This window comes from Cuculus canorus, chromosome 4 (assembly GCF_017976375.1).
Source record: "Cuculus canorus isolate bCucCan1 chromosome 4, bCucCan1.pri, whole genome shotgun sequence".
NCBI classification, from domain to species: Eukaryota; Metazoa; Chordata; class Aves; order Cuculiformes; family Cuculidae; genus Cuculus; species Cuculus canorus.
The window spans coordinates 78,301,505-78,314,097 of NC_071404.1; the positions used below are offsets into that span (position 1 = coordinate 78,301,505).

General features: G+C 47.0%; 1 protein-coding gene across 2 annotated transcripts in view; it reads left to right on the forward strand.

Annotated features, from left to right (window-relative positions):
- The window catches only part of SLC4A4 (solute carrier family 4 member 4), a 199,524-nt gene that overhangs the window by 485 nt on the left and 186,446 nt on the right, over window positions 1–12,593 (forward strand). The window lies entirely within an intron of this gene.

The window sequence follows — 12,593 nt, forward strand, 5'->3', positions numbered from 1 at the left end:
TTGTGCCAGTAACTTATTTCTACTGTTTTCTGTTTTCTTAGGCAGACTTCATAATAATGGAACGGTATATAGAATGTGATTAGTATTGGGATTATTCTGTTCTTTTTCCACTAATTAAATACTCTAGGAACATGACACAGGAGCACTTCACCATTAACTCTTATGCAAAGACCAGGGATATATGTATGTAGTAATAACTCACTTGTATCTTAGGGGGAAACTCTGTAATTGCTGTTGCCAAGAGGTTTGAGGATGGATAGGTGTAGGTTGTTTCCCCAGCTCCCGTTTAAACTCACCAAGTAAATCACTCTTTACCTCAGTCTTTTCATCTTTGAGATACTGATACCTTCTATCCCTTCAGAGGGCCCTGGGGAGTTGAGAGTTAATGTCTGTGTGCTGTTCTATAGGTCTGAAGAGCTCTTAAATAATTGAGAATGAAGGCAGCCCTGGCTTTAGATGTTTCACTGGGGTGTTTTGATGCCCTTATGAATGGGGTCGCAGATTTGTGGCCAACAGAATTAATCTATTTGTTTCAAAAGATGTTAAAAGCTATCAGGTGCATCAGTTGTGTTGAAGCTAGTTCTCCAGCCACTGAAAACTTGTCACCATTTGTGAGGAAAGGGGCATTTTACAAATGTAATCTTGACCCAGAATCGGTGGCCAGCCCTGCGCTGCAGTGCGTGTGCTGCCGGAGCTGTGTGTGGGCTCTGCCACACGAGGTCATGGTGTCCTCAGCACTCGCTTGCTGAGCTCCCACACGAGAGTGTCCGTGTGTTAACAGTGAAGGGCTTGGAAACGGTACAGAAGGAAGAGGTCACTTCCTTGCTTTGCCACCAGAAAACCATTAAACTGATGAATAAATACTGGACTGAATACGATAGATCTTCATCTCCAGATGGAGGGCGATCTTCATCTCCAGATGGAGGGCGTAAAGTGAGCCTCTGCTCGTTTAAATGAAAGACTATAAAAGGCTGAGCTAATGGGAGGGCTTTGACACCAGGTATTCCGTGCAGCCACCAGCTGTTTCTGCTCTGAGAGTGAATATTAGCACATGGATAACGCTAATCCGGGGGTGTCTGAGCTATAACAGTCTTTTAGCGCTGAGCCTTCAGGCCTGAATGCATGCAGTGAGCAGTACGGATGCTGGGAAAATAAAGCCTTTATGAAATCTAGCTGAAGTCACACAAGTACTTTGTGCTGAATGTTAGTCTGAACTCAGTATGGCTTCTCTGAAACTCTGATTGGAATCCAGTAGTGATAAGAAGCATGGAATCCATACTGGGAATAAGTGGTGGAGTGCTTTATTTTACTTGGTGTTCAGTGTGGGTGTAAAATCAATATAATGCATAGAGCCTGGAAGTTTTCTGCTGTTCATGGGTCTATGTTTCAGTCTGTGGTTATTGATAGTATGACAGCAGCATAAATAAGACTGTAGTGGCTGCTGATGTACAATGTGGGCTGTTGCCCTCTTCTTGGATCCCTGCTGGCTGCCTTCCCCATGTTCTGGCAGAGTGCACGTTACACGTCTGTACCTTCAGAATATCAATGTGGTCTGGCTTGCACCAGAGATGCTTGCTGGCCAGTAGCACTGACCGACTCAGGAAAAGGCAATTGGTTCCTGAGACACTTGCAAAGAAGTTCTCGCTGCACTTCGTCCAGAGTATGTTCTCGTGCTTTCTCCAGGCTTTTCTGTCCTGCATTTTGTGCTTTTCTCTCCGACTTCCTTCTCAGCTGCTGCGACTTGTCATTTAATAACTACCAAAAGCATCGTGTGCTAAAAAAGCAAAGCAAGTTGTAACAGACTTGTTAAAGCCAGAAGTTCGCTGGTCTGCAGCCTGTTGGGGATGTAGTTTTGGCCTCTGCTCCAGTTCAGTATCTTAGGTTTTTCAGTCCTCTCTTGTGAGCAGTTCTGTGTTAGCCCACCCGGTTGCTGGGGCTCTTACTGACTTCTGGCTTCAACACTGCCTGTGGATGTGTGCTGATAGTGTGCTTTTTTCTTGATAATTGCATCCACATTTGCTTCCGCTGGTGTCTTAAAACGATTGTTGTTGCTCTCAAGTTTCTGCTACACCTTTGGCTTGGTCCTCCCTGGGGGCCGGCTCCTGGCCTTTACCCTGACCTGCTCGTCTGGGGACAGTGGCCGCGGGTCATCGCCTGGCTTGTTGCGACTGACTGCTGCTCGGTGTCAGCTGCCTGCGTCCTCTCCGTGCCGCGCCTCTGGAGGAGACTCACTGCTGCAGAAAGCAGGATTTGGCTTTTAGGTGTCCATTCCTAGTCCGCTCTGCTGTGTGTTTCATGAGGGTTCATGGCAATGGTCCACTGTAGCGGGGTAGGTGTTTTGTGTGCTTGTCAACAGTTTGTTTGCTGTCTCTGCTGTGTTGTCTAGGGGACAAGGTTCATGTCAAATGACTAAAATGTTGTTTCCGGTGGGGTTTCTGTCGACAGTCTGCCAACAGCTTGTTCAGATGCCGAAGTTCTTACAGCCTGCTTTAACTACAGCGCTTGGTGGAGTATGCTTTAAGTGTTCAGATTTCTGCACTGTAGCCTGTCTGTGTGTTGTGACACAGGAATATATCTCTGTTTTGTGGAACTGAGCAGTTTCATGTCTTGGAGAGTTAGCTGAGCTTACCGGAGGCTGGGAACCCTCCTTGTCTCAAGGGGTCTCTGTTTTCTGTGTGCCTCGTGCTATGACGTATCCGCTTACTGTCGGGTTTTGTAGTTCATGAGCACTCCTACTGTTCTTAAACATTCAACTGTGAACTAGATTGATCTCATGACTTTGGCTCCTCCCTGCTGAGGTTTACTCTGTCCCCTCTCAATGTAATTGCAGCTTGTGCACAGGATGAACCTTTTCCTCAGAGGACGACGTGATGCCTGTGGTCTTGTGGATGATTGTTCTGTAGCTTTGGGCTTCCCATCCTTTTCAGCGTGGTAGTACAGGCAGGGTTGATCTTTGGGGATGCCGAGGTACTGTGGCATGGTGCGCTCCAGAGATGATTTCTGGTTGTGTCTGCCAAGTCTCATGGCCATATCACACACTTCAACTTCAGCGATGCAGGTAGAATCTGGATCACATTTATAGTTATTTGGTTCACGTAAGTTAATCGCTTTTCATGAAGGGGCTCCAGGAAAGCTGGGGAGGGGCTCTTGATCAGGGAGAAGATGAGGAGGAGTAGTTTGAAGGTGAAAGAGGGACGATTGAGATGGAATCTCAGGGAGAAGTGTTTTCCTGTGAGGGTGGGGAGGCCCTGGCCCAGGTTGCCCAGAGCAGCCATGGCTGCCCTATCCCTGGAGGTGTTCAAGGCCGGGTTGGATGGGGCTTGGGCAGCCTGATGCAGTGGGAGGGGTCCCTGCCCATGACAGGGGGTGGGACTGGATGGGCTTTAAGGTGTCTTCTGGCCCAAACATTGCCTGATTCCATGATATCCCTTAATGATAGTCTAGGCATCAGTGGGGCTGATAGCATTTGTCCATGCCAGAGATGAGTCACTAACTCGGCCTGAACATTTCCTTTTCTCTCAAGGTTGTTGACCCATGATACACCTAAAGTGATAATGCATCTTAGCTTTATGTTTTATTGACAGTCTGCACTTGCCCATTGCTCTCAGCTGAAGACATCTCCAGCTTCTGCTTGCGCTTTTGGCTTTAAATACTGATGTTAGCTTTGCTTCTGGGATTGCCTTCACAATCCAGCTGGAATCATAGGTCAGAAAGCATTGCTGAGAATGTAGCGATGCTCTGCTTGCTGTGGAGCATGGACTGAAGGTCTCTGGATCTGCTAGGGTCCCTCTCTCTGCAGAACAATCCTTTTTAGTCACTTTTTGTCTGGAATCTTCTCTGGCTGCGTGTTTGTTGTGCTGTCTCTGAGGGGTTTTTGTTTGCCTGATCTTCTAGTTTGTTTGTCTCTAGCACTGGAATATAACTTGATTCTCCTGCCTCTGTCGTGCTGCTGCCCATGGGCTGAACCCTTTATGTTTTATTTCCGCACAGCAGCGTGTACACCGGATGGCGTTACCTGTACCACTCTTTCCTTTCCCTCTTGAGCTCATGCTCTCTGAGCCCGTGTATTTAGGCTAAAGCACTGGCCTTCAGTGTACAGAGCCTTGTCTTGGATAGGTCTGGTTGCTTTAGATCGTGGAAGGCAGTTCTGTAGGGGATTAGATCTGTCCTTCGAAGTTTCCTGCTGGCTGGAATAGTGCGTCCCTTGAATGAGCTTGGCTTTCCCTAGGAAATACGTAAAGTCTTGAAGTTAGATTGATACTACAGTTCTCCACCTCTTAATGTGAGTACTGATTTCCACTTTCGCTTCTTGATTTCAGGGCTTTTTTTGTTTGTTGATATGCTTTATTAATATAGACTCTGCTTAAGGGAGTACTGTGTTCACTGAACAGGGCGAGAAACTTGATTTATTTCAAGCATTGCTCCATGCAAAGTGTGTCCTTTCCCGCTTCCTGTTATCGGAGAGAGCAGAAGGCTTTATTGCTTCTATTTGCATCTCCTGTGGGCAGTTAGGTGTATGGATTTCTAGACAAGGAAGCCTAGCAGCTAATGTGACTAGCGAGGTTTCTCCCAACACCCTGCCTTTCTGCTCTCTTTCCCGGTCAGTTGTTGTGAATCCCGTTAACTTGCTGAGCTGCCCGAGTAATTTGTGTATCATATGCTGAATAAAGCATTAGGGCTCCGTGTAGGTGCAGTTGACCTTCCGTATTTACCAGAAGACCTTGGCTGCAGCGTAGCTTCCCGGGTGCGTGCACGCATGTGAAAATATTCCATGCTTTACATTCTGTGCATCTGCCCTGCAGGTTCTTCAGGGACACCACTGGTTTGGGAGCTGGCGTGACTCTCGCCTTTGTTTTTCCCTGCTGCCTCTGACCCATGTTTACAGTTGCAATATCACAGTCCTGGTTAAACAACAGCTGTTATGCCTCTGTGTAGTTTGGATTTAGGTTTTCGTTGTTTGGTTTTTTTTTGGTTTTTTTTTTGAGGGGACTGTGAGCTGTTTGTAAAATTAACTTTAATGTGGAATAATGACAAAAGTGTTAGTATTTGGAAGTCCTCGGTTCTAGTTGTGACTGTCGGTGACAGGTTGTGGTCTTGGATGGGTTGCTTTTCTGAGCATGACTCGTGGGTAGCACCTGCACTGCTGATAGCAAGGAGTGCCTTAAGGTTTGCTCTGTATTTTGAACCGTTTAACTGCTGTGTGAGTGGCTGGGGAGGATGGAAGGAGCTGGAGGGAAGTTCTTGGTTGCTGCTCTTTAAAGAGAGGGACTTGAGACAGGTGTTAATGACAGGAAATTTCATTATGAGCCTGAATGTAATTAATGCATAGAGGCACCTGAAATGAAAAGTAGGTGCAAACAGATAACGAATTAAGAGAGCGTACCTTTTTACATGAATAAGATGCAACGCTAGCCAGAGCCAGGATGAACTCTCTGGAAATGATGTTTGGTGCTGCAAAAAAAGACATCTGAGGAATGGAAAATGTGAAACTGCTTGCATGGGAGTTGTCAAATGGTATGGAAAAAGGGGGCTGCACTTACTCATATGATGTCTGCAAACTTTTGTCTGCGGCGGTAGAGACAGAGTATGTGTTTAAGACCCCTGGAAGATGAGAAACCGTTTCAAAAGGCAGCGCAGCCAGCCCTGGCAGCAAGGGGTTCAGGGAACAAACAAGTGACCAGGAGATGTTTGCTGCTGATACGTGGTTGATGATCATACCTGTCCCCTCGCAGCAAGGGGAAGCATTGCTATTAGTTGAAAAGTTTTGATGCAGCAGAAGCAGGGTGGGTTATACAGAGGCTGGTAACCGTTCGATAAGAGGAATGGAGTGTGAGGAAGCTGAGTGCAAGGAAGAGGCAAAAAAAAAGCTTTTAGTCTGTGGTATCAGCTATCTCTAAAGACAAACCAGAAAATAAGCCTGGCTCAGGCTGAGGTTCAGTAGGCTCACGTAAGAAACCTGCTAGGCTTAGAGTATTTTTCCATTAATCTGATTTTGTCCTGATGCATTGTGGATCTGGACTGTCTCCATGGTATTCAGCAAATCCTACGTACTCTCCAAGGTACAGCCTTAATTGTGCAAGGCCAGGTATTTCATGTATTGATTTCTAGTCCCAAATCTATATGCCTAGCGAGACAAGCTGTTTACTGATATTGCAGAGACTGACGAGTGGTCTGGGGACAATGCTGCTAGCATTGGATCCCACAAGCCGGAGAGGCAGGCAGATGTTGGAAAAGGAGGGGCTTATATGGTAGAGCCCATTCTCTTCTTGCTGATATGTCTTTTACAGATGTCTTCATCATTCATTATGAGGGAGCATGAGATGCCCTGGACTGAAGCTTTAACTGGTGGTGATTATTGAAGCTTCGCTTCAAAATAGTTTCATAGAAATCAGACCAAGAACCAGAGATTATGAGCAGAGATGGAGATGCTTTCTGTCCTGACAGGACATAGCTCTGCTGTCATCCAGGTGAGACAAAGGTACCATCAGGCTGGCTTTGAAGTAGGCTATGGCCAAATGGAATCTGTTAAGGTCTCTAGCATGCAGAAAGCTCCAAGAATCTTGGGAAGTAGGACTGGAGTGACTGACAGGCACGGGCTGGGGCTAGCGGGGCTCTGCTGTCAGCCGTGAAACAAACACTGACTATGGTTCAGCAGCAGTGCGCGGTCTGGACTTGGATTTCAGTAAACAGCAACGTTTAATCAACTTGCCCCTGCTTTTCACAGGATGAGATAAGAGAATCACCTCTGCAGGATGGTATTTTTTTCTCCTTCAGTGGCCAAAGTGAAGGTTTGTAGCTGCTTTGAGAGGTCTGTGATGGCTGGCAGGTTTGGAACTTGTGACCAGTTCTTAGTGCTGGTTCAGACCACTCTTACAGGCGTGATGTGCTTGCATGGAAGCAATGTAAGCTTCTGGACAGGAGGCTTGCTTTCTCTGTTAACTTTTGAAATCCTTTGGTCCTTGGCCTCAGGAGCCTGCAGCTTGGAGGTAGCGTTGCAGACAACTGCGACAGAGTGAGAAGTGGGTTGCCCGTTTCCTGCATGACCTTGGACATTGCAGACGGGAACAAAATCTATTCTGGACTTGAACTATAGCTTTGGACTGCGTTCCTCATTGAAATGCTTGAGCGAGGGGTGAGAATGGGCAGTGACCTGAATAGAACAGAAGGTCATCTCACATGGAGTGAATGAGTCGAACAGAGACCAGACCAAGTGGGTTTAGAGATGTTAGAAAGAAATTGATTGATGGAATTTTACTTCCAGGGTTGGAAGTAAAATGCTGAAAGGTCTGTTGAGCAGTGAGGGCTTTTGTTCTTGCTAGAGAAGAGAAGGGTAAAAATTGACCTGATTTTCTAAAGAAGACAACTGTAAAGTACCACTTGAAAACAAGCTTGAAGAGCTATTACAGCAGATCAAGTTAACATCCTGTACCTCATGGAAAGAAAACAGGGACAGAGGGCATTTTAAGGTAATCCTGGTACTGCTACAGCTAGAATGATCTATGCTGCTACCCTCTGCTACCTTGAGCAACTGCCAAAGCCTCAGCGCTTGGAGGGCAGGTGGGTGCCGACTTCTTGCCTTGCCAGTGACACTGGAAAACCTCTGTTCTGGCTCCTGCGTGCTCGACAATCGACGGAGGTGGCAGTGGAGAAAGAAAATAGAAGGGGAGCCTGAGTCCCTTGAGGAATTTTAATATGCTTGCTTTTCTCTCTCTCTGCTTCTGTAGAAGGCTTCTATGCCCTGGGCCACTCGCTGAGGGAAGTGTTTGGTGTTTCACTCCAGGTAGGTGGTGGCTGATAGGGCTAAGGAGACTTGACCAAAGTTGATCACGCTATGCTATGTCTGTTCCATGTCTAGATACTGGAGATGATAGGACAGAGCTGCCACTGAAGGGTAATGTGAGTAGGAAGAAGTAGTTTCAAGATGCTCCCCTGGTGGTAGTAGAATCAGGCCTTTACACCCCTGATCGTGTTAGTGAATAAGAGCTGCTTTGAAGGGGATCCACTGATATTTTTTCTCTGTTTATATATGTAGGCTGAGGAATAAAGAAGGCCATACGAATCAGGCAGGCTGTTTTGTCTTGTGTCTTCTGTTGGCACAGTGTTTTGGTTATGAAGATCATCCTGTCAGTGCAGGTTTTGCCTGGGAAGACTGAAGCTCTTGTAGCAAGAGCACATTTTCACCAGGAAAGGCTGTACTTGCCCCACAAGCCCTTTGCTGGCACAAAACGTGATGTAGCTGCATTGCCAGGTAGCTGCCAGCACAGACCTGGGCTCAGTGTAAAGGTCAGGGCAAGGCTATTGATCTCAGCCAGGTCTCGGTTAAGCACATGCTGTGAGAGAACGAGCATCTGGGGTTTTACCTGGCGTGCAGCACATTGTCCAAAAGGAACCCATCATCTTAGCGTGTGGGGTCATTGTTTTTTTTTTTTTAACGGCATCTCCCGTTTAGGAGAACATGCTGAGAAGGGACTTGAGTCAGTTTTGGTCCCAGGCGTGACTGTGTTGTTGAGTGCTTGATCTCTGTTTCATGCCATGAATTTGGTGGGGTGAGAGGGAAGGTGGTGGCTAATCTGGTGAAACACAGCTGGTGCCAAACCTCACTTTGAGACTGAAATATGCAGGTGGTCTCTGTAAATGTTAGAAATGAAAGGGGCTGGAGCAGTGGTATGCTCTGACACTGGTCTGATGTGAAGTACTCCTGCTGTGCTTTGGGTACGAGTCGTGTAAGATTTCACTATCTTTCCTTCTTGGGATTTTAATTCTGCTGGGTTTGAGAATAGGTGCATTCTGTTTTTATAAGTCACTGATGGGAGGTGGAGATGTGAGATACTTAGCATACAGCATGATTTCTTGCTGAGAGCATGGGTCTAAACTGCTCTTTTGTTGTCAAGTTGATTCCCTGCCCCAAGCGGCTTTTGCTCCAGCAGGAGTGACATCCCGAGGGGCAGAATTGGGCTGACTCTTACTGCTATTGAAAAAAACATTACTTTAGGAATGTAAAAACTGTCTTGCTTAGATACTAATCTGAAAAATATACTGCGAACATAAATAATCTGGAGCCAAATTGCCTTCGTTTCTGAAATACGTGTTGCTTTAGTATTGAGAGATCCATTTCACCTCGGAGGTCTCTGCTTGCCTCTGCTGAGGGGTGACTGGGTGGGGGTAGATGTTAATGAGAAAAGGGAAAGGGCTTTGTGCCTTCCTTGTAATTAATGCTTTTGATTGCAATTCACGTGGAGCGGGGAGTCTTTCTAGAGGCCAGTGAATATCTCCCTCCCAGCCCCACTTCTGATGCCTTCTCCTGTCCTAAGTGCTGTTACAAATTGCTGAGCACAGCAGTGGGCTCATTGCCCCTGGCGTTACGTTGCACAACCCCCGTCTCCAGTGATTTGCAGCAATGTTCTAATTAAATTGTTTATCGGTGTTCATCTGTTTGTTTGTGTAAAGCTGCATGCTGTGTGAGTTAGCTAGAAGTCTTCAGAGTGGCTGAAAGAACATGTTCAGAGGCAGCAGAGAGTCGTTAAAAGGTTATTTAAGAACTTAAAAGTAGCTTTGCTGAACCGTGGATTTCTTTTCATAGAACAGGCTCCATCCCTTGCAGTATTTCATCCTGATCACGCACAGGCTCAAGTGAACTGGTTTGTCACGCTTGTGGCACAGAATTTACCATTTGCACAGAATCGTTACCTGTTAAGCAGTTCAGACTGTCTTTGAACAGTCTGCAGATTTTATAATCTTTTTTCTCCATCCTCCTGAACCCTTCAGTGTTTTCTTAGTTTTTCACGACTGATTGGCTTTGCTTGACATCTTCATGGAATTTGGCCTTCTGGGATCAGAGGTGTATCTGAATATTTGATGGTCTGATGCGGGGACTCTGCTAAGAGTCTTTCTGAGTCCTTCCTTGCAAAAGATGTGTAGTTGGGACTTGGGTACCTCCTCATTAGCTCTCCCAGATGTTTGGGTACCAGCTGGAAAGTAACAAAAAGGGCTTCCTCCTTCCACTGGAGTCTCCTCAAGCTCGCCGAGTCATTTGAGGTTTGTTGGGCAGCTCATGTTTTTATATGGCTTATTGTTGGGTTTATTTTCCATAATGATTTGAGACAGCTGATGATTTTCTTTCCTCCCAGTCCAGGAACCATTGCTCACTCTTTCCCATCACTGAGGCAGCTGGTTGGAAATGGGCACAAATTTCACAACTTTTTGGAATCCAACCGTTTTGTTTCCCTGCCTAGAGCCCTCCAGTGCTCTCCTTATATTCATAGGAGGAAACGCAGCTTATATTAATACGTTTCATTTAATTTCTCTCTGACTCCACCTAACTTCCTACAGCCCAGGATCATACTTTACCGGGATTGCGTGTGACTGGGATTAATCCCGTGCCCCTTCGCCATCAGGGGTTGTCACCGAACTCACTTAGTGCCTCTCTGTGCAGACTCTTTCGCCACGTTCTTCATGGGCTCTAGAAGGTATTGGAGTGTTTATAGAAGAATGTGCCTGCAGCAGCTGCCCAGAGTTTGTAGCCAGTCAGCAATTCCAAACATGGGTTTTTGCTCTGTAACCACACACAACATCGTTACTACTTGGCAATTGTAACAGCTAATTATGGTTGGAGTTTGCTGCGTTGTGACTGTCTTTCCTGTAATCTCTTGGCATGTGGGCTCTAGGTTTTGGTTTTCTTATGTAGAAAGGGTCTCTGAACATTTTCTTTATGAAAGTCTGTCCACCCTGTGTCCATCCCGGATGAGTGAGAACCAGTTGGTCTCGTTGTAAGTGTCTGCCCTCTGTGCTGCCCCTCTCCTGCCGAGCCAGCAACCTGCGCTGACTTCCCTACAGCACCACCAACGCGTGTGGGTACCCTGAGAGGCAGGAATACCCCTCCCCACTCTGGTGAGAAAGAGGCTCTTACAGAGAGACGGTTTCACATCTAGGTTGGGAATGGAGGTCATCACGGCGCCAGCACAGCGGCAAAGCACAGCTGTGCACCAAAGCCGTTGCAACAGGAGAGGATTGAAGGAAAGTGTCATTCTGGGGCTGTTTACAGCTTTGGGGTTTACCAAACTGAGTTTGAGGTATCCTGAGATGAAAAGGAAAAAAGGAAAGCAAGCTCAGCTGTTTACCCCAAGCCACCTGAGTTGGAAGCCTCAAAAGAGCCCAACTTATTTCATGAACAGCAACTGTACCAGCTGTGGAGGGTGTCAGTTGTGCCTTGGGCCCTTTTCAACCATCCTGCATGCCTGTTTGGGCCATGAATGTCTTCCTTCACTTGCTATGTGCATGGATTATCAATCTCTGTAGCTGCATTGCTCCAAGCTAAGGAGACCGGATCTGCATGTTCCTGTTCGGTCAGTCCTAACCTAAGACATAAATCGCATTTATAAGTTTTTGAATGCCAGACTGTTCGCTGCTAGTCTCCGTGGTAGTGCTGCGGTGCGCTTGCTGTGCTTGTTCTCTGGTCAGCAGCAGTGGTGTGCACTGTCTTTGGCGCAAAGAGGGCAATCTGCAGTAACGGTTAAATGCTCACATACCTGGTTTTCCCCTGCTCTGTATGCTCTGAGGCTCCAAGCGCAGAACAGGAAACGGGGAAGAAGCCCTGGAGCCTGCCCAGCAGCGTGCCTTGGGCACTGCTTATAGCAGGCAGGAGTCAGGAAGCTCAGCTTTAGGAGGGGGAGCATAAGTAAGGCGGTGAGATTGGGAAGCTTGGCAGTAACTCCTAAGGCAGAAGATAGCTCTTGGGTTTGGTTGGTTTTTGTTCCATGGGGCTACTATGATGTCAGGTGTTGTCTCTTGCTTTTACTGCCTCCTTGCTTCAGTGAGTGGTTTGGGAATAGAATGGCTGATCTGATGCTTTAACGATGGCCAAGATAGTCTTGGTCTCCCTACCTGCTCTTGAAGTCGTAGCGGCACAAACCACCTGATTTCCTTATCTCCTTGGGAGTCATGTCTCCCTTCTCTATTTGCTAAGAAAGGGATGTGTGTGTGTGGTGTTTGCTGTATTAAGCCAGAATAGGTGGGAGCAGAAGCCCAGTGCTTGTGGTACAGTAACAATCAAGCTGCCTTCACCAAGCCCCACAGTCACTGTTCTTGACCACAAGAGGGAAAACCCTCCTTCTTCTCTGTGATAAGAAGCTGGTCTGTTGTCCTGATGTGAATCCACCTTCAGCAGGGTCCCAGGGCCTGCACAGCTCATTGAGATGATTTTAAAGCTGAAGCCTGGCTCAGCCAGGCTGCTGACTGTTTCACCTGGCAACTAACAGGCCTTCTTTTGCTGCAGTTTGGCCCTGGGCCTTTCAGAGGCCCCCGGACACGAGATAAATGATCTCTTTTATTTGACGTGGGCACCTGTACAGCTCCTGGCACGGCTGGCAGTATCTGAGCCTCTTGCAGCCCTTGACGTGTGCTGCTGGAAAGCTGAAAGGTGACTTCTTCCAGAAGTACAAAGAATGCATCAAAGGTAATGGAGGGAGTCCACAGTGCTGGCTGTGGTCTTTTCTTTCTGACCAACCCACAAGCAGTGGATACTTCAGCTACACACATGGTTTGATGTTCTGGTTGGGCACTTCCAGCTTGCAGTTATATGATGGGAAGAGATGAAA